This window comes from Canis aureus, chromosome 2, assembly GCF_053574225.1.
Source record: "Canis aureus isolate CA01 chromosome 2, VMU_Caureus_v.1.0, whole genome shotgun sequence".
Taxonomy (NCBI): domain Eukaryota; kingdom Metazoa; phylum Chordata; class Mammalia; order Carnivora; family Canidae; genus Canis; species Canis aureus.
In genome coordinates, this window is record NC_135612.1 from 64,856,481 (window position 1) to 64,882,175 (window position 25,695).

Consider the following 25,695-nt stretch of genomic DNA (forward strand, 5'->3'; position numbering starts at 1 on the left):
TGCTGTCCTCAGAGAGCTCCACTGAGGGTAACAATAAATAGATTCGTAGATAATTACAAAATGCTAAATCAAGTGCCTCAAACATCCACAGGTTGGGAAACATGCCACCCGTAGCAGTCAAATGATGTGAAGCACGTTTGTAAGAGAATACTAGGATTCCTCCTGCCCGGAAAGGGGTGATTGAGGTGGGGAAACCATAGGCACTTTTTCTTCCCAGAATATTTGCAGACTCCTCAGAACCGTTAAGACACAGATTCTCCATGCGGATTTCCCTCTCCATAGGTTCATCCTCTTCTCACTGCACAAAATGTTTGTGTTCACCTAACTATTACCAGGCACCAGATTAGCACCCCAGGAGAAATCGCTGCTGGTCGCATCTGGCTGCTGTCATACTGACTATCTTTGGCTGCCCCCCTGAGATTGATATTTTCACCAGCACATCCCACCACCACCACCCCCACCAACACAGAATAGACTCATACATTCTACCCTTTATGACAAAAGCCTTTACAACTGATCTTTCCCATGAGTTAGCAGCTCTTAAACTTTTGAGAACCTGATCAAAGCTATATGTTCTCTCCTGGATAAATGCACATTAGCATAGGCATGCATTTTGATTACAAGATCCGGCGTTCATAGACCTCTACAGTCTAGGTAAGGAACCATGGTACTGATTTCATTGTTTAATCTCTGCTTCTCCATTGCCTTACACAAAGCCTGATACATGAATGAATGAATGAATTCCACCAGTATTATAGGGCAATGCCTCATATCTCATTTTTCTTGCTTAGAGCAGAGTGAGGGTCACTTCTCCCAGAGATGTAGATTGTCCTCTCAATAGTTAATCAAGAACAAGGAAGGGAGGATTCCAGAAGTATTCACAGTCAAATCCTTCAAGCCTGCAGTGAGAGCCAGAGAGTCTGAGCATTTAGAAGAGGCTTTCTCTTTACAGTAATTCACCAATCCCTGTCTCAGGCCGGATCACTGCGTAAGCCTGTGTCAAGGATGGAAGCTTAGCTGTTGGTCACATGATTGCACTTGCTTGGCCTCCATGTTCGCGTCCCACAGATCACTGTCAGGTTTGGTGTAGGAAAATATGAGAGCTGCCAGAAGGAAGACAAAACTGTCAATCACTTTCAAATTCTTTCATGGTGCAGGGGGAAGCAGAGGGAGCCTCTGAGTCCTTTTGTAAATAAGCAAACAGATAGGCTAGATTCAAGAATGTTACCCTAGTGTGGCCAGACCTGATAATTTCATCTTTTCTCTTCTCTTCCCTCCGTCTCCCTGTTCTCCAAGGAACAGAGAAGGCTTTGTGGACTTGATTTCATTAATCTTCAGAAAATCCTGGGGACAGCCTGCGGGCAAAATGCTGAATCCTCTTGTGCCTGCGGAAAATGTGTCCAGGGAGAGGGAGAGGCTTGCCAAGGTCACAAGGTGCAGGTCTTTAAAAGCTGAGAGCTAGGCTTTAAGCCTAGACCAACACTGTTCAAACTGCTTGCCAGGCTGTATGGGGTTTTGCAAAGGGTCTCCATGATAAAGGTGGCACCATGTGGGTACCTGGGTGAAGGAAACTTTAATCAGCCCATATGCTAACCAGTTACCTCAAACACAATAACCTATAGTCTAATAAAATCCTGTGTCTAATAAAATCTATAAAATAACCTGTATCTAATAAAGGCCTATAATACTAATAATCATAATAATCTATAACTTGTAATATAATAGATAGTATTTACAATTATAACATATAACCTACAATAATAATAATAATGTTATATCTAATAAAACCTTGCTATTTAATCGTAGCCAGGTCGCTGGTACCTTTTAATTTTTTTTAAGATTTTTTTAAAATTTATTTATGAGAGACACAGACATAAGTAGAGGGAGAAGCAGGCTCCCCATGGGGAGCCCGATTCAGAACTCCATCCCAGAACCCCGGGATCATGACCTGAGCCAAAGGCAGACGCTCAACCACTGAGCCACCCAGACACCCGCTGTTACCTTTTAAAACCAGAGTAATGGTTCTACTCTCCTTCTATATTGATATGCTGGAACCACCACTGCCAAGGCCAAGGAGAGGCTAAAGAGAAGGGGCCTAGAGGTTCCTCCCAGAGCTGTTATGTATCAGACATCTGTGCCCTACTTCAGCAGAAGAAGGGTTAAGTACTGCTTTTTTTAAAAGATAGGAAACCGCTGCTCTTGACTGCCAAAAAGAGCCCAAATTTGGCTACAAAGAATATTTGGCCAAAATCACAAAATCCTTAAATCACAGCACTGCTGAGGTGGTGGGAATTGTCAAAGACTCATAAATCAGTTGACAGGGAGGTTTGAGCAGTACTTGCTTAGCTCAAGTCATCATTTGGGCATCACCATTATTTGTAAAGTTTGCTGATTCAAGTAGTATAAAACCTTCTTGCTTAAGTATGCAGCCTGTATCAAGTATCTTGTATTTTTCTCTCAGATTTAACCTCACAGTGTAAATGATCCTGGAAAAGTTGAATGTCTCCTAGTCTTAGGTTCCACGTTTACAAAATGAAGATAATAATGTCGACCGAATAAATGCCCGAGGAATAGGAAAAGGCCCTATGGCTCCACTTTGCATGCAGGAGGCTCACTCTTTTCAAAATTTCTGTTAAGGAAGTGAAATTGGTTTTGTTCTGTTCTCCATTTCTCTGACTTAACATGGAACTATGATCTCAGTATGTTTCTAATGTTTATTGAAAGAATGAACACTCTCTAAGATTACATATAAATGATTTAAACACTGTGCAATGTTTTGGAATGTCTACCTTATATTCAATTGTAAAGCATCAATAACCGAGAACTAGTTATGTGATCAGTAGGCAAAATGTCACCAGAATGACAGAAGTTGCCAATTAAGTAATTTATCATGGAAATATGGTGAAAGATTCTAAAACTATGTGCAAAGGGACCATTCTATTATTTAGATCTACATTTTTACTGGTAAATTTATGTCAATAAAATGACAAATTCATTCTCATTAGGCATAATGAGTTCATCCAACTCAACTAATAATGTAGAACATCTGTCAGAGTGACCTTCTAACATGCTTTTTTCAGTGATGTCACAGAGCTTGTTGATTTGTGCCTCCTTAAGTGCACCAGGAGGTCAAGGTCAGCTGCTGGTCAGCATACAATGGCTATGAGACCCATCTCTCACTTGCAATTGTGGATTGGTCCGTGTTTATAAAGCTGCGTTACCCAAAGTATATTCTAAACAAATCCAAGCCTTCAGAGCATGAGGAGAAATAAAGAAAGGCAGAGAGGAAGGAGAGGAGGAAGGGGAAGAAGAATGAAGGGAGGAAGAGAGAAAGACAGGAAGAGTTTTCATGATCTTTTATGTTTGGCAAACACAGAGTTAAATGATCTTTATTGCAAGACTTCTCAGAGCCATTATGACTTTCCAAGTAGAGGATCAGATGTTCAGTGTTTTGTATTTTCTCTGCATGGCATATTGGAAGGAATAATGTTCCATGAACATCACTTAGGGGAATACTGGAGAAAATATTGTAGGCCTGCATTCCCTTTTCACTGAGTATGACTCAGTTCAATGTTCTTTGCTCAGGTTCCATCAAAGCCCTTAGCTATCCTCACATTAGACTCTTTAGGCATCATGAGGAGAACATTGCACAGTGTGGATTTATTGCCAATCCTTGCTTTCTCAGTGCTCTTCAGAATCAGCATGCAGAGTCCCTTCAGGACACTGTAATAAGTTGGCACCAGCCTTGAGTTCCTAGCCGGAGCCCTCAAGTGTAGAAAGAGCTGGAATGAGACCAGAGACCATATAAGTCCTATTTTTAGGCTGGGCTGAGGTTAAACTAGGGTGTCTCTTACTCAGACATCAGTTTCCAAGTCCAAGGAGTAGGCACAGTAAGAAAAGCCAACAATTTCAAGCTTATAGATCCACTAAAGAAACAAAAACAAAAACAAAATTTCTAGAAGCAAAAGGAATGAGCCCAAGGCACTGAGGAAGATGGACCTGGGGACATAGTAAATAAAGTGGTCAGCTTGCTTCAAAATTCTAGGGTGCACACTAACAAGCAAGGTCCTGAGTGGACTCTAAACAAGGCAGACTATGTGTCAGGGAACCCAGGCCTGCAGGCTGGTGGCATCTAAAATTCCTCTTGCTGTCATAGTCTTGGAATCCGAGAAGTTTGGGGGGAGTCTTTTGCCCTTGCAAGCCCCCTGAAACCTAACCACCACTGTGTCTGCCTTAATTATCAGTTGGAAATCTGATAAGCACTTCAGTTCCCCACTTCCTGCCAGACCCTCTTGCTAATCATGACTTTGCTTCATGTTCCAGCCACCAGAAAATGTCTTGTGTCAAGACAGAAAACCATGCAGAACAAGAACATTGCTACCCTCATGAATCCAATATCCCAGCTGCCTGGAAGTTTCTGAGTAGGGATGGGGACAAGAAAAGACCCCAACAAGAAAATAAGAGGTCACAGTCTGGAGGAGTTTTCAGCTCCTTCTTATTCATTTTGCCTTCTACTTTTATCCCTTGACAGTAGTGTTGAGCCTAAGATACTCTTTAGTTTCCTTTCCCCTTTCTTCTAAAAATGTTTATAATGTATACTGGAGAATTGTTTAAACATAAAAATACAATACATATTTATAATTTTAATAATAATAATGACCCATTATCTACCTTGAAGTTTAACAAATTGAAGCTAGAACATCACAGTGCCTCTGAAGTCCCCACACAAGACTAATGGGCTGCTTCAACCTCTTCACCACCTCCATAAGAAACTACTATCCTAAATTTTATGTTTATCATTCCCTTGGGCTTTGTGTGTGTGTGTGTGAGATTTTGGCATGATAAACCCTAAACAATACAGTACTCGGTCATGCTGGGGTTTGAACTTTGTCTTACAAAACTCATAGTGATATATTCTTTTGTAACTTGTTCTTTTCACTCAGCTTTGAAAACCATGAAGATAAATATAACTCTCATTTCTTAAATATTATTGCTGTATGGTATTCCATTGTTTGAAGGTATTATAGATTATTTAACCCTATTTTAAATGGGCATTTGATTATTTCTAGGATTTTGCTTTTAGGAACAAAAGAGATTCCTATATATGAGCCCTATTACATATGTGCAAGAATTTCCCTAAAGCAATGCTCCTCAAATTTTTATTTTTGCCCATCTGATAAAAACTTGAAAAGATAAATATCCCCTCAATAGTTTTAAATAAATATCTAGAAATAAAATAAGCAAAATTTTTCAATAGAGGCTTAAATAGTTGCAAAGACTATGATATTTGTCATGCTGTAAATATGGTGAAACTTGCTGATGAGGCCAATTCAAATAGGAAGACGTTGTAGTTGGCATTTTGTTCCACACGTTCCTGTTCTCAAATGAGCTTTTACCTCCTGCAGTAGTGAGACACAGAGGGGATGTAAAGGAGAGAATGAAGCCGGATGAGGAAATAACAGGCAACCTTGTTTCAGGGAAACTAAGACAGAAGATGAGTTCCTGTGTCTCTAGGTATCTCCTAGCCCAGACTCCCCAGATCAGGCTGACAAAATGGGCATCCACTAACAGAGATTCCTGCAATTGCTGCCACTTTTCTGGACATTCTGGACAATTTCAAGACACAGAAGTATTCCCATTGATATTAAAGCTGAAAATGGAAGGAATATTATTACAGAAAAGTCTCCCAATTTCTTGAATTCTTTCAAGTTTTATGCAAAAAGTCACTTGGTAACCTAGCATTTTTAAACATTATTTTTAATGATCCATCAGCTGACAACTTAATTGGATCCTTTGTCAACTTGGTTGAAAGTAAAGAATTGCAAACTCTTTGACTTGTAAAAACACACACACACACACACACACAAAACACAAAAACAACAACAAAACCCTGTTCAGTCATTTAGTATTATTTTTTTCAGTTTCTCAGAAATATAACCAAAAGGCTTCATCATATAGCTAATCAAGAAAGATTTGTCAAATAACTATTCATCATATATATAATTTCTTCACTTAGAATAACCTTGTTTAACCTAATGTGGTTGGAAAGGGTTGAGGAAAAATAAATACTGTATATTTTCATCAAATTTTGCTCAAATAATTTTTTATAAGATGCTTTTTATCTTATCAAGGTCTCTTAAAACACTTTCATCTAAATCTTGGAAGTAAGAATATAACTCAAACAATCTAAGGAAAATATCCAGTTTATAACTGAACAAGCAAACTAGTCTTTAGTTTTAATCAGTCAGCTAGGCCAGACTTACTTTGTGTCAGAAGAAAATCTGATTTCAATCCTAAATTAATGTGTTACTATGAAGCCCTGACAAACATTTTACTTTTATAATATAACTTAAGATTGATAAACGTATGGACAGATGGATGGATGGATAGATAAGTGATTGAGATAGAACCTTGCTCTAAATTTGTTACCCGGATGAAATAAGGTGCTTCCATTTTTTGATATTCACAGGGCTGATGTATTTTGGATAGCAGTCACAGATTTCAAGAAGTAAGGTCATTAAATGAAAATTGTCACCACTCATGTTGGATTCAGGACATCCTAATAGGAGCCAAACTATTCCATTTCTAATACAATACTTTGCTCTTAGAAAAATTTACTGGATCAGAAAAATCACAAAGCTCTACCACAGGAATATGGAATCTTGATTGAAGGAGGCTTCAAGGTAATAATATCTTGCATTACCTCAGTGGTGCCCCCACTTTCAAGGGTCTTTATATTCCAGAGTGATACATCAGAGTAAGAGAAGATTGGCGAGAGGTTTTCATTCATAACAACAAGACAAGGGTGATTGTAAAAGGGGAGTTAGGAAAAGGGGAACCAACATGATGTTTTTTATCCAAAACATATTGTCAGAACAATTTTAGTAAAGAGTATAGATAGATACTGACAGTATAAAAATTAATTCATTTAAAATCACCAGTGTTTGCAAACCCCCTGGAAATCTTTATGACGTTCCAGGAAATACATGCTCCCAGTTTGAAGGCCACTGCCACAGGATATTTACTTAGGAGCAGAACTAAGGGTCACAGAATCCGGGCATCTTTGACTTTACTAGATAATCTCAAACTGATTTTCAAAGTGATAATGTCAATGTATGCTTTCACCTGCAGAGCATAAGACTTCCCATTATTCTACATTCTTGCCAACAGCCTTGTCAAGGTTTTTGCTTTCCAGTATACTTGTGAAATTTTATCTCATATTTTAATTAGCATTTCTTTCATTACTAAGGAGATCAAGCACCATTCCTGTGTTTATTGACCAAATATGTTTCCCTTTTGTGAAATTCTTATTCATGTCGTTAGTTCATTTATCCATTAGGATCATTTGGCTTTTCACTTCTTAATTCTCAAGAGTTTTTTTTTTAAAGCATATTGTACGTAACAGTAATCTGTAGATTATAGGTATTAAAATATCTTCTCTTGGTTTATGGGTTACATTTTTACTCTGCTTATAATGTATTTAGATGAACCAAAGTTGTCAATATTAGTGTGGATGAATTTATCAATATTTCCCTTTATGGTATATGCTTTTTTTGTATCTTAAGAAATTCTTCCTATCTCAAGATCATAAAGGAATTCTCTCACATTTTCTTCTAAAAGTTTTAAAGTTTTGCTATTCACATTAATAGTCAATCCATCTGGAATTGATTTTGTGTCTGAGATAGAGTGAGGATCCATTTTCATTTCTTACCATCTAGATAAAGAATTGTCTTGGCACCATTTATAGAATCTTCCATTCTTTTTCCAGTGATCTGCAGGGCCAGCGCAGTCATCAAACAGGTTTCTGAATGTGTGTAGATCTGATGCTGAACTCTGTTTTTTCATTCACCTGCCTAACTATTCTTAAATCAAAATCACGATACCTTAATTAATATAGCTTTAGTATAATACAGTCTTGATGTCAAGAAGCGCAAGTATCTTTTTTTTGTATTTTTTTTATTGGAGTTCGATTTGCCAACATACAGCATAACACCCAGTGCTCATCCCAAGTGTCCCCCTCAGTGCCCATCACCCAGTCACCCCAACCTCCCGCCCACCTCCCTTTCCACTACCCCTTGTTTGTTTCCGAGAGTTAGGAGTCTCTCATGTGCGGTCACCCTCTCTGATATTTCCCACTCATTTTCTCTCCTTTCCCCTTTATTCCCTTTCACTATTTTTTTATATTCCCCAAATGAATGAGACCATATAATGTTTGTCCTTCTCCGATTGATTTACTTCACTCAGCATAATACTCTCCAGTTCTATCCACATTGAAGCAAATGGTGGGTATTTATCATTTCTAATGGCTGAATAATATTTCATTATATACATAGACCACATCTTCTTTATCCATTCATCTTTTGATGGACACCGAGGCTCCTTTCACAGTTCAGCTATTGTGGACATTGCTGCTAGAAACATCGGGGTGCAGGTGTCCTGCCGTTTCACTGCATCTGTATCTTTGGAGTAAATCCCCAACAGTGCAATTGCTGGGTCGTATGGCAGGTCTATTTTCAACTCTTTGAGGAACCTCCACACAGTTTTCCAGAGTGACTGCTGCACCAATTCACATTCCCACCAACAGTGTAAGAGGGTTCCCTTTTCTCCGCATCCTCTCCAACATTTGTTGTTTCCTGTCTTGTTAATTTTCCCCATTCTCACTGGGGTGAGTTGGTATCTCATTGTGGTTTTGATTTGTATTTCCCTGATGGCCAGTGATGCGGAGCATATTTTCTCATGTGCTTGTCGGCTATGTCTATGTCTTCTTTGGTGAAATTTCTGTTCGTGTCTTTTGCCCATTTCATGATTGGATTGTTTGTTTCTTTGCTGTTGAGCTTAATAAGTTCTTTATAGATCTTGGATACTAGCCCTTTATCTGATCCGTCATTTTCAAATGTCTTCTCCCATTTTGTAGGTTGTTTTTTAGTTTTGTTGACTGTTTCTTTTGCTGTGCAGAAGCTTTTTATTTTGATTAAGTCCCAATAATTCATTTTTGCTTTTGTTTCCCTTGCCTTCATAGATGTATCTTGCAAGAAGTTACTGTGGCCAAGTTCAAAAAGGCTGTTGCCTGTGTTCTCCTCTAGGATTTTGATGGATTCTTGTCTCACATTTAGATCTTTCCTCCATTTTGAGTTTATCTTTGTGTATGGTGTAAGAGAGTGGTCTAGTTTCATTCTTCTGCATGTGGCTGTCCAATTTTCCCAGCACCATTTATTGAAGAAACTGTCCTTTTTCCAGTGGATAGTCTTTCCTCTTTGTCGAATATTAGTTGACCATAGAGTTGAGGGTTCATTTCTGGGTTCTCTGTTCTGTTCCACTGATCTATGTGTCTGTTTTTTGTGCCAGTACCACACTGTCTTGATGATCACAGCTTTGTAGTACAACCTGAAATCTGGCATTGTGATGCCCCCAGCTCTGGTTTTCTTTTTCAATATTCCCCTGGCTATTCAGGGTCTTTTCTGATTCCACACAAATCTTAAGATTATATGTTCCAACTCTCTGAAGAAAGTCCATGGTATTTTGATAGGGATTGCATTGAATGTGTAAATTGGGAGGGCAAGTATCTTGATCAGTTTTAGCACTTTTCCTTTTGTGGCAACCATAAAAGCACACTACTTAGACCTCCCTTCCAAAAGAGAACCTGCCATGGGGAGTGCAGTCAGCCAACAGTCTCCAGCTGTAGGTGCCTTCAATATCTGCTTCAGCTTAAACCTGAATCCATGCACTCCACAGACAGGTCTCAGATGATAACTGAGCCTAGTGGTGGTTGAGCAAAGGTTCACCATATCTGGCCAGAGTAGGACTCTTCTATGAGCAATCATTCACCCAAGCTCCCCACTGGTCTAGTGGAACTATCCCCACAGCTGCACTGCCCACTGACACTCCTCCTGCTTCATTCTCCTTTCTTTCTCTCTTCTTTTTACAGGGGTTAGATCGACGTAGCAGTATGAAGGCTTTGCCTGCCCACTGCTGCTCCCTCTTCTCTTTATCTTTCACAGGCATCATACCCCAAAAAACCTCTTACACCTCTAACTCCATCTTGGCTACTGCTTCCCAGAATCCTACGAATGCACTCTCATGAGCATTTTAGAATTTTTTTTTATCATGTTCCACAGGAAAGTTTGTTAAGATATAGCTTGGAACTGCATTGAATCTATTGATCAGATTAGGAAGAATTAACATCTTTACAACATGAATATTTTCTACACATATACATATTATGTCTATTTATTAAAGTCTTCTTAATGTCTCCCAATAGATTTTTTATTTGTTACCAAAAATTATGTGCATGTCATTGTCAATTTTTTTTCAATTCCAGTATAGTTAACTTGCAATGTTATATTAGCTTCAGGGGTACAGTGTGGTGATTCAGCAATTCTATACATTACTCAGTGCTCCTCATAAGTGTATTTTTAATCCCCTTCATCAATTTCACCCATCCCCTCTCCTTCCTCCCCTCTGGTACCCATCAGTTTGTTTTCTATTTTTATTTTTATTTTATTTTATTTTATTTATTTATGATAGTCACAGAGAGAGAGAGAGAGGTAGAGACACAGGCAGAGGGAGAAGCAGGCTCCATGCACCGGGAGCCCGATGTGGGATTCGATCCCGGGTCTCCAGGATCGCGCCCTGGGCCAAAGGCAGGCGCCAAACCGCTGCGCCACCCAGGGATCCCTGTTTTCTATAGTTAATAATCTATTTTTTGGTTTATCTCTTTTTTCTTTTGTTTTGTTTTGTTTCTTAAAATCCACATAGGGGTTAAATCATATAGTATTTGTCTCCATTTCACTTAGGATTTTACTCTCTAGATCCATCGATGTTGTTGCAATTGGCAAAATTTCATTATTTTTTATGGCTGAGTAATATTCAGTTATATGTAGGGGTGCCTGGGTGGCTCAGTTGGTTAAGTATCCGACTCAGTTTTGGCTCAGGTCATGATCTCAGGGTTGTGAGATCAAGCCCCACATCAGGTTTTGCACTGAGCATGGAGCCTCCTTAAGAATTTCTCTCTCTCCCTCTTCTGCCCCTTCCCTGCTTGTGCTCTCTCATTCTCTCTCTTCCTCTCTCTCTCTCTCTTTCAAATAAAGATAAAAACAAAAACCAAAAGTAAATAAATAAAAATATTCCAACTTCTTTATTCATACATCTATCAATGGACACTTGAGCTGTTTCAAGGGCTATTATAAATAATGCTGCAGTAAACATAGGAGTGCTTATTATTTATTTATTTATTTATTTATTTATTTATTTATTTAAGAGAGAGAGAAAGAGAGAGAGAGGCAGAGATACAGGCAGAGGGAGAAGAGGCTCCATGCAGGGACCCCAACGTGGGACTCAATCCCAGGACTCCAGGATCCTCCCCTGGGCAGAAGGCGGCGCTAAACTGCTGAGCCACCTGGGCTGCCCCATATTATCTTTTTGAATTAGTGTTTTTGTATTCTTTGGGTAAATAACCAGTAGTGGAATTACTGGATCATACCGCAATCCTATTTTTAATTTTTATAAGAAACTCCATACTATTTCCCACGGCAGTTACACCAATTTGCATTCCTACTAACAGCACACAAGTGTTCTTTTTTTCTCCGCTTCCTAGCCAACATATATTTCTTTCTTGTCTTTCTGATTCTAAGCATTTTGACAGGTATGAGGTGATATCGCGTTGTGATTTTGCTTTGCATTTCTCTGATGATGAGTAATGTGGAGCATCTTCTCATGTGTCTGTTGGCCATCTATATACCTTCTTTGGAGAAATATCTGTTCATATCTTCTGCTCATTTTTTAATTAGATTATTTGTATTTTGGGTGTTGAGTTGTATAAGTTCTTTACACATTTTGGATAAAAACTTTTTATCAGATACGACATTTGCAAATATCTTCTTCTATTCAGTAAGTTGTCTTTTAGTTTTGTTGGTTGTTTCTTTTGCTGTGTAGAAAATTTTATTTTGATTACTTCCAATAGATTATTTTTGCTTTTGTTTCTTTTGACTGAGGAGACATATCTAGAAAAATGTTGCTATGGCTAAGTCAGAGAAATTACTGCCGGTGCTCCTTTCTAGGATTTTTATGGTTTCAGGTGTCACATTTAGGTCCTTAATCCATACTGAGTTTATTTTTATGTAGGGCATGAGAAAGTCATCCAGTTTCATTCTTTTGCATGTAGCTCCCCAGTTTTCCCAACACAATTTGCTGAAGAGGCTGTTTTTTTTTCCCCATTGCATATTCTTGCCTCCTTTATCAAAGATTAATTGACCATGTAATCATGGGTTTATTTCTGGGCTCTCTGTTCTGTTCTATTGATCTATGTGTCTATTTTTGTGCCAGTATCATACTGTTTTGATTACTACAGCTTTGTGGTATATCTTTTTTTAAGATTTTATTTATTTATTTATTTATTTATTTATTTATTTATTTGAGAGAGAGTGGGCACAAGCAGGGGGTAAGAACAGAGGGAGAGGGAGAAGTAGACTCCCTGCTGAGCAGGGAGCCCAATGTGGGGCTCCATCGTAGGACTCCAATTATGATCTGAACCAAAAGCTTCACTGAGCCACCCATGTGCCCAAGCTTTGTAGTATATCCTGAAATATGAGATTGTAATACCTCTTGTTTTGTTCTTTTTCAAGATTGCTTTGTCTATTCAGGATCTTTTGTGGTTTCATACAAATTTTAGCATTATTTCTTCCAGTTCTGTGAAGAATGCTGTTGGTATTTTGATAAGGATTACATTAAATCTGTAGATTGCTTTGGGTAGTGCAGACATTTTAACAATATTTGTTCTCCCAATCCATGGATATGGAATATCTTTCCATTTGTTTATGTTATCTTCAATTTCTTTCAACAATGTTTTATAGTTTTCAGAGTACAGATCTTTCACCTCCCTAGTTAAGTTTATTTCTAAGTATTTTATTATTTTTGGTACAATTGTAAATGGGATTGTTTCCTTAATTTATCTTTCTGGTGCTTCATTATTAGTGTTTAGAAATACAATGGATTTTTGTATATTGATTTTGTATGCTGTAACCTTACTGCATTCATTTATCAATTCTAGTATATTTTTGGTGGTATCTTTAGAATTCTCTATATATAAATAGTATGTCATCTGCAAATAGTGAAAGTTTTACTGCTTTCTTCTAATTTCGATGACTTTTGTTGTTGTTGTTGTTGGGTTTCTGTGGCTAGGGCTTGCAGTACTATGTTGAATAAAATGATGGTAGTGCACATCTTTGTCTTGTTTCTGATATTAGGGGGGAATTCTCAGTCTTTCACTATTGAGGAGGATATTAACTATGGGTTTTTCATGTATGGCCTTTATTATGTTCAGATATCTTTCCTCTAAACCTACTTTGTTGAGGGTTTTTGTTTGTTTTGGTTTTGGTTTTGGGTTTTTTTTTTAAGATGTTATTTATTTATTCATGAGAGACACACAAAGAGAGAAAGACAGAGACATAGGCAAAGGGAGAAGCAGGGTCCATGTAGGGAGCCTGATGTGGGACTCGATCCTAGGACTCCGGGATCACACCCTGAGCCGAAGGCAGACACTCAACCACTGAGTCACTCAGGCATCCCTGTTGAGGGTTTCTTTTTTATCATGAATGGATGTTGTGCTTTGTCAAGTGCTTTTTCTGCATCTATGGAAATGATCATATGATTTTATCCTTTCTCTTGCTAATGTGATGTATAATGTTCATTGATTTATGAATATTGAACCACATTTGTATCCCAGAAACTGTGGTGAATGATTTTTTTAATGTATTGTTGGATCCAGTTTGCTAATATTTTGTTGAGGATTTTTGCATCTATGTTTATCAGAGATATAAGCCTGTAATTCTCTTTTTTTGTAATGTCTTTATCTGGTTTTGGTTTATATATATCTGATATATATATGTGAGATATATATCTTTTTTATCCTTTCATCTGTCAAAGGACATCTCAGCTCATTTCATAGTTTGGCTATTGTGGACATTGCTGCTATGAACATTGGGGTGCAGGAGTCTCTTTGTTTCACTATATCAGTGAAATACCCAGTAGTGCAAGTGCTGGGTCATAGGGTAGTAGCTTTATTTTTAACTTCTTAAGGAACTTCCACACAATTTTCCAGAGTGGCTGCACCAGCTTGAATTCCCCAAAACAGTGCAAGATGGTTTCCCTTTCTCCACATCCTTGCCAACATTTATTGTTAACTGTATTTGTTATTTTTAGCCATTCTAACTGGTGTAAAGTTTTTCATTGTGGTTTTGATTTATATTTCCATGATGACAAGTGATGTGGAGCATTTTTTCATGTTTCTGTTGGTCATTTATATGTCTTCTTTGGAGAACTGTCTGCTCATATCTTTTGCCCATTTCTTGACTGGATTATTTGGTTTTCTGAGTGTAGAGTTTGATAAATTCTTAATAGATCTTGGATACTAGCCCTTAATCTGATATGTCATTTGCAAATATCTTCTCCCATTCCCTAGGTTGCCTTTCTTGTCAAATCTTTAAACTCGCAATTTTTGCCTGACTATATGAGCATGGCTTCTAGAAAAAGGTTGAATAAGAGAAGTTTCAAGGACCACCCTGGTCTTTTATTGAACTTAATGAGAATCTTTTCAATTTTCTTTGAGTATGCTTTTTTATTTATTCTATTTATTTATCCTATTTATCATTTCTTACTGTTTTTTCCCCTCCTTTTCACCTGCTGAATTAATTGAATTTCTCTCCCTCATCCACACACACTTCCATTTTTTCTCCTTTTACTACTTGGAAATTATATGCTCTATTTCTATTCTTTTGTAGGTTTTCCTAGAAATTTTAAAATGCATACTAAGCTTGTCAAAATCAAGAGATACTTAATATTTTTATCTTCCTCTTCATCAACATGTCTTTTTAATGAGTTTAGCTTCAAATACCCCTCTGATTTATACATATAAATATTCAGAATTTTCTTTCTACTTTAAATTTTCTGGGATCCCTGGGTGGCTCAGCGGTTTAGCGCCTGCCTTCGGCCCAGGACATGATCCTGGAAACCCGGATCGAGTCCCACATCAGGCTCCCTGCATGAAGCCTGCTTCTCCCTCTGCCTGTGTCTCTGCCTCTCTCTCTCTGTGTATTTCTCATGAATAAATAAATAAAAATCTTTTAAAATTAATTAATTAATTAATTAATTTTCTATTGCCATATGTTAGACACTGTTGATATTGCCTTTTTATACTCAATGTATGTTTAGATTTACCCACAGGCTTACCATTATCTTTATTCACTTTTCATCTTTCATATCAGATCTTCTAGGATTATTTTTCAACTGTCTGAAGTGCGTTTCTTTAGAAATTTCTTTAGTGAAAGCTTAATGGAAATTAATTGACTCAGATTTTGTTTGTCTGATATACTTTCATTCCAAAGTTATTTTTAAAAAAGATAATTATGCTTGCATCAAATCATAATTTGGAAGCTATTTTCTCTTGGCACTTTGAAGAAACTTTTACCAGTCCTCCAATTTCCTTTGTTACTATTGAGAAATCAGTTTCCAGCCTAATTTTAGTTTCTTTACACATTTTTATCTTTTATCACTTACTGATTTTAAGATCTCTGTTTTTACTAATCTTTAATTCACTATGTGTCTAGGTATAGCTTACATTTTATGTATCTTGGCTGGAGGTTATTGGGCCTCATAAGAAATGGCTTATTAGTACTAGAAATTCTTAGACATTATATAATTTTTATTTTTTTTTATTTATTTATTTATTTATTTATTTATTTATTTATACTTTTTTTTAATTTAAATTCAATTTGCCAACATATAGTATAACACTCAGTGCTCTTCCCATCAAGTGGCCTCCTCAATGCCCGTCATCTATTTACCCCATCCTCCCAACAACCATTTGTTTCCCAGAGTTAGGAGTCTCTCATGGTTTGTCTCCCTCTCTAATTTTTCCCCCTCAGGTCCTCTCCTTACCCTTTCAATCCCTTTCATGATTTCTTATATTCCCTATATGAGTAAAACCATATGATGATTGTCCTTCTCTGATTGACTTATTTCACTCAGCATAATACAGCATAATACCTACCCTCCAGGTCCATCCACGTTGAAGCAAATGGTGGATATTTGTCTTTTCTGATGGCTGAGTAATATTCCATTTATATTTTTATGTAAATTCTCCCTCTTCTCTCCTTCATCTCTTTCTGGAACTCCCAGTAGACTTATGTTCAACTTTCTAATTCCTTATATTCTATTATTTTCATTCATATTTTCCTTCTCTTGTCTCTGAGATGCATCCTATGTAATTTCCTCATATCTATCTTCCAGCTTACTTATTCTGTTTTGCTATATCTAATCTACATTAATCTTTCCACTGAGTTTTAATATTAGCTTTTACTTTTTAAATTCTAGATATTGTATATGTTTTCTCCAATTATGATGAATTAATTATATATGTTTCAATATGTATGAAAGTATTATATAATACATTCTTATATTTTTACCATATTTTTAATACTCAGATTTTTAACATTTGAACATGTTTATCTTGTATTTTATATCTGAAAATTCTAGTTTGAGGATCTGGCTCCACATTTTTTTCTATCTGCTGACTCGTTTAAGACAGCTTCTTTTGTTTGTGCTTTAGGTGATGTGTGTGTATGTGTTGTATCTGTGTGTGTGTGTGTGTGTGTGTGTGTGAGCTCATCTTCCATGGAATTTTACGTCTGATTATTATTTGATGTCTGAGTTTAAAGTCTTTTCAACCAGAAATAATTGGAATTTGCCTGTACCAGGTTAATGGAGACTCTTTCAATCCAGAGTAAGAATATGTGAATTAGAAGGTAGATATGAGGAAGTTACAGTTAATACACAGTCAGGGAGATGTTTTTAAAGGATAGAAAATATGACTGAGAATTAAATGACTTTTCATCTGGAGATTTTGGTTAGTATAGCCACTCAGATAATGTGAATTCTTGCCCATACTTATAAGAATTTGAGTTATTATTAGAATTCTTAGCAGAGACTTTATTCTACCTCTGCTCATTCTTACCCCTCCCCATCCTCATACATCCATCCAGACACTTGGAAAAACAAATTATTTTTGCTACTTCCTCTGCAAAGCAAGTTTTTTTTTTTTTTTTTGCTTTGTTTTGCTTTTTTATTTGGTTGGTTAGACTTTTTTTCTTTTTTCATTTGTTGCAACTTCTGTTTGATGGCTGGGCTGGGGATTAATCTTCCATACGACCACCCATTATTTAGGCTCTAGCCTTTCTCTTCCATTCTCCATTGATTGCATTACACATTAATACTTCCAGGTACTGACAAAAATCCCCAGAGAAAACACTGGTTCCAGAATTTGCTTACCCATGGAATTATATTTTCTTGACATTTCAGAATTTTCAGAACTTCCTTTCTTCCTTCCTCCAAGTTTATCATGCATTTAAAAAGTTAAGACTCAACAATAAGAAAACCAAAAGCCAAATAAAATAGGCAAAGAATATGAGCAGACAGCTCATCAAAGAAGATACATAGATGACAAATAAGCACATAAAAAGCTGCTTAAATAGTTTGTGCTGTAAACTGAATATTTGTGTTCCCCCCAAATCCATATGTTGAAATCTAGTCCCCATTATGATAGTTTAAAGAGGTGGTATCTTTGGAAGGTGATTAGGTCATTCATAGAGCCCTCTTGAATAGGATTAGTGCCTTTATAAAAGAGAACTCAGAGAGCTCCCTTGCCACTTCTGCTATGTGAAGACACAGAGAGAAGATGGCCATGTCTGAGCCAGAAAGTGTATTCTCACCAGACACTGAATCTGCCAGAGTCTTTTTATTTATTTATTTTTTATTTTTATTTTTTTATTGGAGTTCAATTTGCCAACATATAGCATATATGCCGGAGCCTTGATCTTGGACTTCCCAGCCTCTAGGACTGTGAGAAATAAGTAAGCCCCCAGTGTATGGTATATTTATCATAGCAGCCCAAATGGACTAACACAATTTATTATAAGGAAATTACAAAGTGAGATAAGATACCACCACACACTTATTAGAATACCTAAAAAAAATTTTTTTAACTGACAATACCAATTTTTGGTGAATATTCTCATCAGTAGAAACTCTCATTGTTCATGAAAATGCAAAATTATATTGCCACTTGGAAGATGGTTTGGCAGTTTCTTACAAAGCTAAATATAATCTGACAATTGCACTCCTAGGTATTTACCCAACGTATTTGAAAAGTTATGTCCACACAAAACATGCATATGAATATATATGGCAACTTTTTCATGATTGCCACAAACTGGGAACAATCAAGATACCTTTCAATGGATAAATGGATAAGGAAACTCTGGTACATTAGTACAATAAAAATTATTCAGCAATACAAAAGAGTGATAATTCCATGAAAATCTTTTTTTAAAAGATTGTATTTATTTATTCATGAGATATACAGAGAGAGAGAGGCAGAGACACAGGCAGAGGGAGAAGCAGGCTCCATGCAGGGAGCCCGACGTGGACTCGATCCTGGGTCTCTAGGATCAGGCCCTGGGCTGAAGGCGGCGCTAAACTGCTGAGCTACCCAGGCTGTCCCTGGATTAATCTTAAATGCATATTACTAAGTGAAAGAAATTAATGTATAAAGGCTTATGATTCCACTTTTATGACATTCTAAAAAAATTATAGACACAGTAAAAGATCAGTGATTGCCATGAGTTTCAAAGGAAAGAAGAGGGAGTTGAATGGGTAAAGCAGATATTTTCTAGGGAGGTAAAGCTATTAAGTATGATACAGTATGATACTGTGAATACATTATATAGGCATCTATTGAACTCTGTTATGCAAGAATTCATCTTAACGTGCACAAAGAAAAACTCTTTAAGTCCTCAGAGGAATCCCAGGATGGAACGCAGAATATGGCAATCTAGCTGTATTTGAAGGGATTAGAAGAACAGGTACTCACCTGAGTAATGTGGAAATGAGTAGAGTCCATAAAACTAAAGCCAATGTAAATTATATATAAGCAAAATTAAATTGTTTATAAATTAAACAATTAAATAAATGGACAGCAAATGGTAGTTTCTCACTGTTGGGGTGGAAGGTTACAGATATGCCAGGGGAAATGCTAGAATTAATCCTATGATAATAGATTACAGTTGGGCTCATCAGTAGGAATGCATATTTGGCTTAATATTTATACATATGGTCAAATAGAGAAATATTTATAGATACCTGTGTATACATTAATTAATATACATGCATAGGTTCCCCTGTTTTGTCAGCTGAGAAGACCTAAAAGTAACAACACTGCAATAGCAATAAACACACCTAAGCATATGGATCTTGGTTTCTAACATCAGTCTTCAAGAAAAGGAAATGACTCATTGGAGAATGTGAGCTGGATATAGTGACTTTCTCCCAAATGGCAGAGTATAGAAAAAGAAGATGAAGGAGTTGAAGTGGAGAAACCTGAAAATGCTACGTTTTCTAGGTTAATCAAGTCAACTTCAAATAATAAAGTCATGCTGTGGCAAAGTCATATTGTTAGTGTGTATCCTTGACAGGGTTTCATGAAAATGGCATTGTACCTTTATGAACTTTCTTCCAAAACTTCTGCCCCAATCTAAACATAAGAACAATAGACAAATGTAATTGAGGAGCAATTTTACAAAATATCTGACAGATAATCCTCAAAAGCATCAAAGTAACCAAAAACAAAATCTGAGAAACTATTACCACCAAAGGAGCTCTCAGAAAACTTAACTAAATGTGATATTGTATCTCAGATGGAACCCTAGAACAGAAAAAGGATATTAGGTAAAAATTAAGGAAGTCTGAATAAAGTACGAATTTCAATTAGTAATAATGTAATCAATATTTGGTTAATTAGTTGTAGCAAATATTCTATATCAATGTACGATTATTTTTTTAAGATTTATTTATTTATTTATTTATAATAGAGACAGAGAGAGAGAGAGGCAGAGACACAGGCAGAGGGAGAAGCAGGCTCCATGCCGGGAGCCCGACACGGGACTTTATCCTGGGACTCCAGGATTGCGCCCTGGGCCAAAGGCAGGCGCCAAATCGCTGAGCCACCCAGGGATCCCCCCAGTGTAAGATGTTAAGTAACAGGAGAAACTGGATATGGAGTATATGGGAACTCTGGAATATTGCTATCTGCAATATTTTTTATAGGTCTGAAAAAATTGTCCTAAAACTTAACATTCATTAATAAAATACTTTAAAGTACTTTATCCAGCATTTTTAGATGTGCTATCATGGCAGGAGTTTTACTTAACATCTAATCTTCCATATTGCCATAAAACCTGGAGGCTGAAAACCAGGAGAGCCAACCGTGTAAATTCCAGTTCAGAAGCCAGCAGGCTCAAGTCTCAAGAAGAGCCAGTGTCCTAGCTCAAAGCAGTCAGGGGGGTGGAGTTCACTCTTACCCTGTCTTTTTGCTCTATTCAGGTCTTCAGTTTTTTGACTGAGGCCCACTCACATTAGGGAGGGCAATCTACTTTACTCAGTCTACTACTTCAAATGTGATTTCATCCAGAAATATCTACACAGATACACATAGAATAACATTTGACCATATGTCTGGGCACCTGGTGGCCTAGTCAAGTCCACACTTCAAATTAACCATCTGAGTTGGTTTCAACAAGACAGAAGACCTCTAAGCCCTGGAAACTGTTCCTCTGTTCCACTTTCTGAACAGAGAATTCAGTTATATGGTCTATTCCTACTCCCATGGAGCCCTTCCTTCCAGAGGGGAATGCTCAGGGGCACAGCTCACTGCAATGATGAAGGCACTTGAACATTCACTGCTTGGGCCTGTTGTGAGGACTGACAGTGTTTGGGAAACACACTTTGTAAGCCATTGGTTCTACAGAGGTGAAAAATTGTCATTATTCTTTTTATTTTCCTGGGCATTAGCAGCATTCACGTTATCTTTATGTGTTCTCAGCAGAAATGAAAATATAACAAATCTGAAAAGCTTAGCTCCTAAGAACTCACAAAGAGAAGACAGCTGGTATTGCCCACATCAAAGAGAACACTAGCAGCTCAAATTTGAGTGTTGCTTTTAGCACATGAACCACCTCCTAACCCACTATTTCATGTAATCCTACCAAAATCCTGTATAATAAAGGATGTTATTATTCTGCTTGTATAGATGTGGAGAAAGAATGAAAGAGGCAAATGACTCCTCCAAGATAACACTGCTAGGAAGAAAACAAATTATCCTTTAACATCAGTCTTCAAATTCTAAATCCATGTTTTTCCATGCCATCATTATCCCTCTCCAGGCAGGAAACAGGGAATTCAGCACTCAGCAGCACAATCACTAAAGAAAGACAAGACCACTTTGTTAATAACTGAATAACAGGTTTTGGGTTCTTTACATTTAAAAGAGCATATCCACATGAGGGGTAACAGTATCTGAGGATTCTAGTTTCGTGATATCCATTGATTTATGCATTCCACCTCCATCCATGCAACCAATTAACAAATTAAAGATCTACTGTTATATCTACCACATTATAGGCACTGAGAATACACACGGCAGCCTTCAGCCTCACCATCACCATCATCAACAACATTTTCATCCCAATAACTTTGGATATATGCATGTTATGTGAAATGAGACTAGGTGAAATGTCCAGAAGTCCAAGATGAGAGAATATGATGTTTATAGTGTGTTAACCACTAACATGGCACACACTCAACAAGGCAGACTTCAGAAGATATTATACCAGAGACACAATCACCTCAACAAAATAAAGAAATGCACAATTAATACATGATGTACATAGGAACCAATGAACTGTGACGGGGTGTATGGGGAAGGAAATGTACTATTTGAATTAATAGAATTGTAAAGAACTCTTGTTCCTGAGTAGGTAGCTTGATGAAAGCTCTTCAGGTCATAAAATGGGGCTGTGTCTCTTAACTGTTGTGATTTCCAGTAGAAAGAAGTCCCAGTAGGAAAGTGAGCATTCTGTACCCAATGGAATGGGTTTGTCTTGCTATGCTGGCACGTAGTAGGTCTTGACTAAATATTGATTTCTTTTGTTTCCCTTGATTCAGGAGAATATTTGTGGGGTATTTTCCAGAGGAGCAGGTTTCATTTGGAAAGTAATAAAAATTCCTCAGATGAAAGAACCATAAAATATATACTCTTATCTCTTCTTTATCTAAATAATGTTTCTTACTCCTCCCTAAATGCAGACCAAACATGGCTTCTGTCAAGAAGACTTCTTCCATTCTGACAAGCACCACTCAGAGTTGATGCATCTGCTTGGGAACCTCATGGAACACATTCCTGGAGAGCTGAACAAACTGGACGATAGCCCTTACAAAAACTTCTTCTCTGTCTGTTGTTATTGTGGATAAAATGCCATGCTTCTATCTTAGATAAACCCATTCACTTTTAAACTGGATCCGATCTCCACTTATGCACTCAGCTACAGCAATTCTCCTCTCTCATTTATCTTTACATTCTCACTTTTTACATGGTCATCCCCAACAGCAAATATGTTGTTATTTCATCTAGCTTAACAAAACAACAACGAACAACAACAAAACATCCCCGTTAACTGCAACTCCCCATCTATTCCACATTTACCTGTCACATGTGTGCTGCATCTTTCATAGAATTTTCCTCAGCCAACAAAGCCAGCCCTTCTTCTCAGGAGCAGATCACAGCCAATGACTGCCTGGCACATAGGTACAAAAATTCTGGTCCACTGCCTTGAGGTAAAGCTAACTTAGGAGTGCAAACTGTTTTCCAGAGCTTCCCTACAAGATGGAACTGAAACTAGTTGTCAGTTGAGACTCTACTCCTGCTTGGCATTTTTTCTGCCCTATATTTCTTCCCATACTTCACCTTTTCTGGAAAGTATTTCCCCAATAAATTATCTGGTTCTAGGGGACCCAGCCTAAGGCAGTTGGCACCAGAAGTGTTGGAACTCAGTTGGGGATGCTCCTTAGAAGCTCGAAGGATGGGATTCTCAAACTGGATTACTTGCAAGGTGAATGGCAATGAAGACCCCATCACTGGTATTAGATGTAATGTAGACCATTCCTGATAATTCAAGTATTGTAATGGTGAAAACTCTTACCTTAAAGAGTTAGAAAGAGGTACACTAGCTGGTACACATCTTTGGTCCTTAAAAGATATAGAAAAAATAATCATTATAAGAACTGTGGAATCAGGTAGCTGTTTCTAAGCAACATTGATTTACTAAAAAGAGAAAATGACAGGGTTGGATCTATTAATCAACAATCTACAACAAAATGTGAGAGCCATAGGGTATTTGCGACAATATTTAAAGACCTTTACCTCTGATAGCTACAAGACAGACATTGCTTAAGATCAGGCATGAGACTAAAATTTTAAAATGAGACAATGAGAAGTCTGAATCATCAGCTTAGGCAAGTATCCAATAAAAAAGTAATTGGATACAAAAATAGTAGCACTCTGAGGCTTGGAATGGAGATATCTGGACAGATGTATGTGAGAACACTGACTTCCAAATTCCCTTGGACTTCCTAGGCCTGCAGAAGTGGTCTACTCTTCCTTTTTGAAAGATAGACACCTCCCTTGCTTGAAAACCATGCAGTAGTCTAAAATGAAGCAGGTACTCTACAGTATAGTACTTTCCCCTATCAGAATCTCTTTCCACCTTTCCTGCTGGCCACCAATCCATAATTAGAGTTAACTCTCAGCTGTATGTAACTAAAGAAATGCAAATCCTGCTAAGCAAAGAAAGAGATTATGTGCTAAAGGAACTGTAGGACCAAGGCAACATGTACTGTCAGGGCCAGAGAATATTACTGGGACTGTATCCTGAGCATGCTGGATCAAGGCAGAGGAATATAAAGCTGGATAATGGAAAGCTCCATATGGTATTCTTCTCTGTGACACAGCATTTAATATCTTGACAAAGTCTCCAGGTGATGGTTGTAACACATCACTGGAGTAACTATTGGGAACTTGGCAAAGAAGGCCCCACCTTATGTGAAGGAAGGGTTCCAGAAATCATGGAGGAAGGAATTATGATCCTTAGAGACATGGGGATGCTAAGATACACCTACTGTTTGAGACCAGAAAATGTACCAACTAGACATGTTTCTTGGGATCGCTCAGAGGACACGTTGTTTACCAAGATGATGAAGGATGCTCTAGTGAGAGAGTCACAAGATGTGAAAAACTGAGGGGTAATTTTCTTCTGTAGGCCAGGACTAATGATAGCAGATCCTGCTATGGACTTGGGCTCCCTAATAGCAATGAGGATGATAAGATCCTGGAATGGAAGAGGCCAGGTGGTAACCAACCAGAAATAGAAGTAGCAATCAGAAATAAAGTGAATCTATTTGGACACCAAGATTGAAATGGCAGCCAGGAGCATAGGCTCTATAAGGATCTTCGAAATGGCTCATAATACTTCGCATTCTTAGGGACAGTACAATACAGATGGACAATGAGCAAAATACATAACCAGAGAAGTTCAGAAATGATGATCAGAAAGTTACAGTCAGCTCCTCCAGTGGAAAGTCATGATTGACCAGTTTACAGACCAGAGGCATTCTCAGATCCAGAGTGCACTGACTGAAGGAAAGACCAGATCAAGAAGAAACAAAAAATCCTACAACAATACAACAAATGTACATAACAATGGTTTCCCAATCCTTTGCCCAAAAGAAGCAAATAGGAGCAACAATAAAAATAAGAAATGGCTTACAGCTACAAACTGGGGAAAGGAACATAACCAGATTTTTCAAGGTTTTTAGGATATAGGGTATGAATAGTCACTACTACCTAGGAATCCAAAGTGCCACTGTTGCACTGTTAGGGTAGGGAACAGAGCAGTGAAACAGTAAATGAAGTCCTGGTTCAGGATCCATTGGATCCATAAACTCACTCATTGCTATTTTTCTGATTTTTGAAAGTAAATATGAAATTGTCATACTCAGCAGTTTGGCAAAACTCTTACATTGACCTATAGAGTAAGAGCTCTCCTACTAATAAAGGTTATGTGGAATCTTCTCAAACTGCTCCTCCCTCCAAAGACAGAAAATCAAAAACCATATCTCATCTCAGAGTTTATGGCAGATATTTGTGCCATCTTTAAATCCTTAAAAGACGGTCATGTCCCATTTACTTTACTAGTGCAAGAACTAGATGGATCATAATAGATGTTCATGGATTATCACAAACTTAACCAGGTATAGTCTTATTTGTAGCTTTTCTGGCAGATATGGTGTCTTTACTAGAGGAGACTGACATGGACTGAGATACATAGTAGTATATGGCTATTGATCTGATGAATGTTTTCTTTTCCAAACCTCTACAAAAGGAAGATCAGAAGCAGTTAGTATTCTCATGGGATATAAAATAGTATATATTCACAGTGTGCAGAAGGGCTATGTTAATTTTCCCACTTCCTGTCATTATACACTCCAAAAGGATCTTGACCATTTGGACATCTTGAAAATGGTAGTGGGTACTTAACTGTGGAATCCATTAGTACCAACATAGAGCAAACCAACTGGAAGTTGCTGGCCTGATAAAGTGATGGAATAATCTTGAGGGTCCAACTGAGGGGCCAGATTGAAGATAATACCCCTTGGGATGGGGTGATATTAAGATGTGGTATACCCTTTAAACCAATGGCCAATACATGGTGATGTGTGTCCAGTAGATAGAACACATGGGTGAGAGAACTAGGGATG

At 37.5% G+C, this 25,695-nt stretch overlaps 1 long non-coding RNA gene across 1 annotated transcript; it reads left to right on the forward strand.

Annotated features, from left to right (window-relative positions):
• The first annotated feature begins 509 nt into the window (after window positions 1-509).
• LOC144300736 (uncharacterized) lies at window positions 510-22,395 on the forward strand. The gene is made up of 2 exons (XR_013367529.1): window positions 510-654; window positions 22,189-22,395. It is a non-coding gene; the product is annotated as an uncharacterized LOC144300736 (long non-coding RNA).
• Window positions 22,396-25,695: the final 3,300 nt, after the last annotated feature.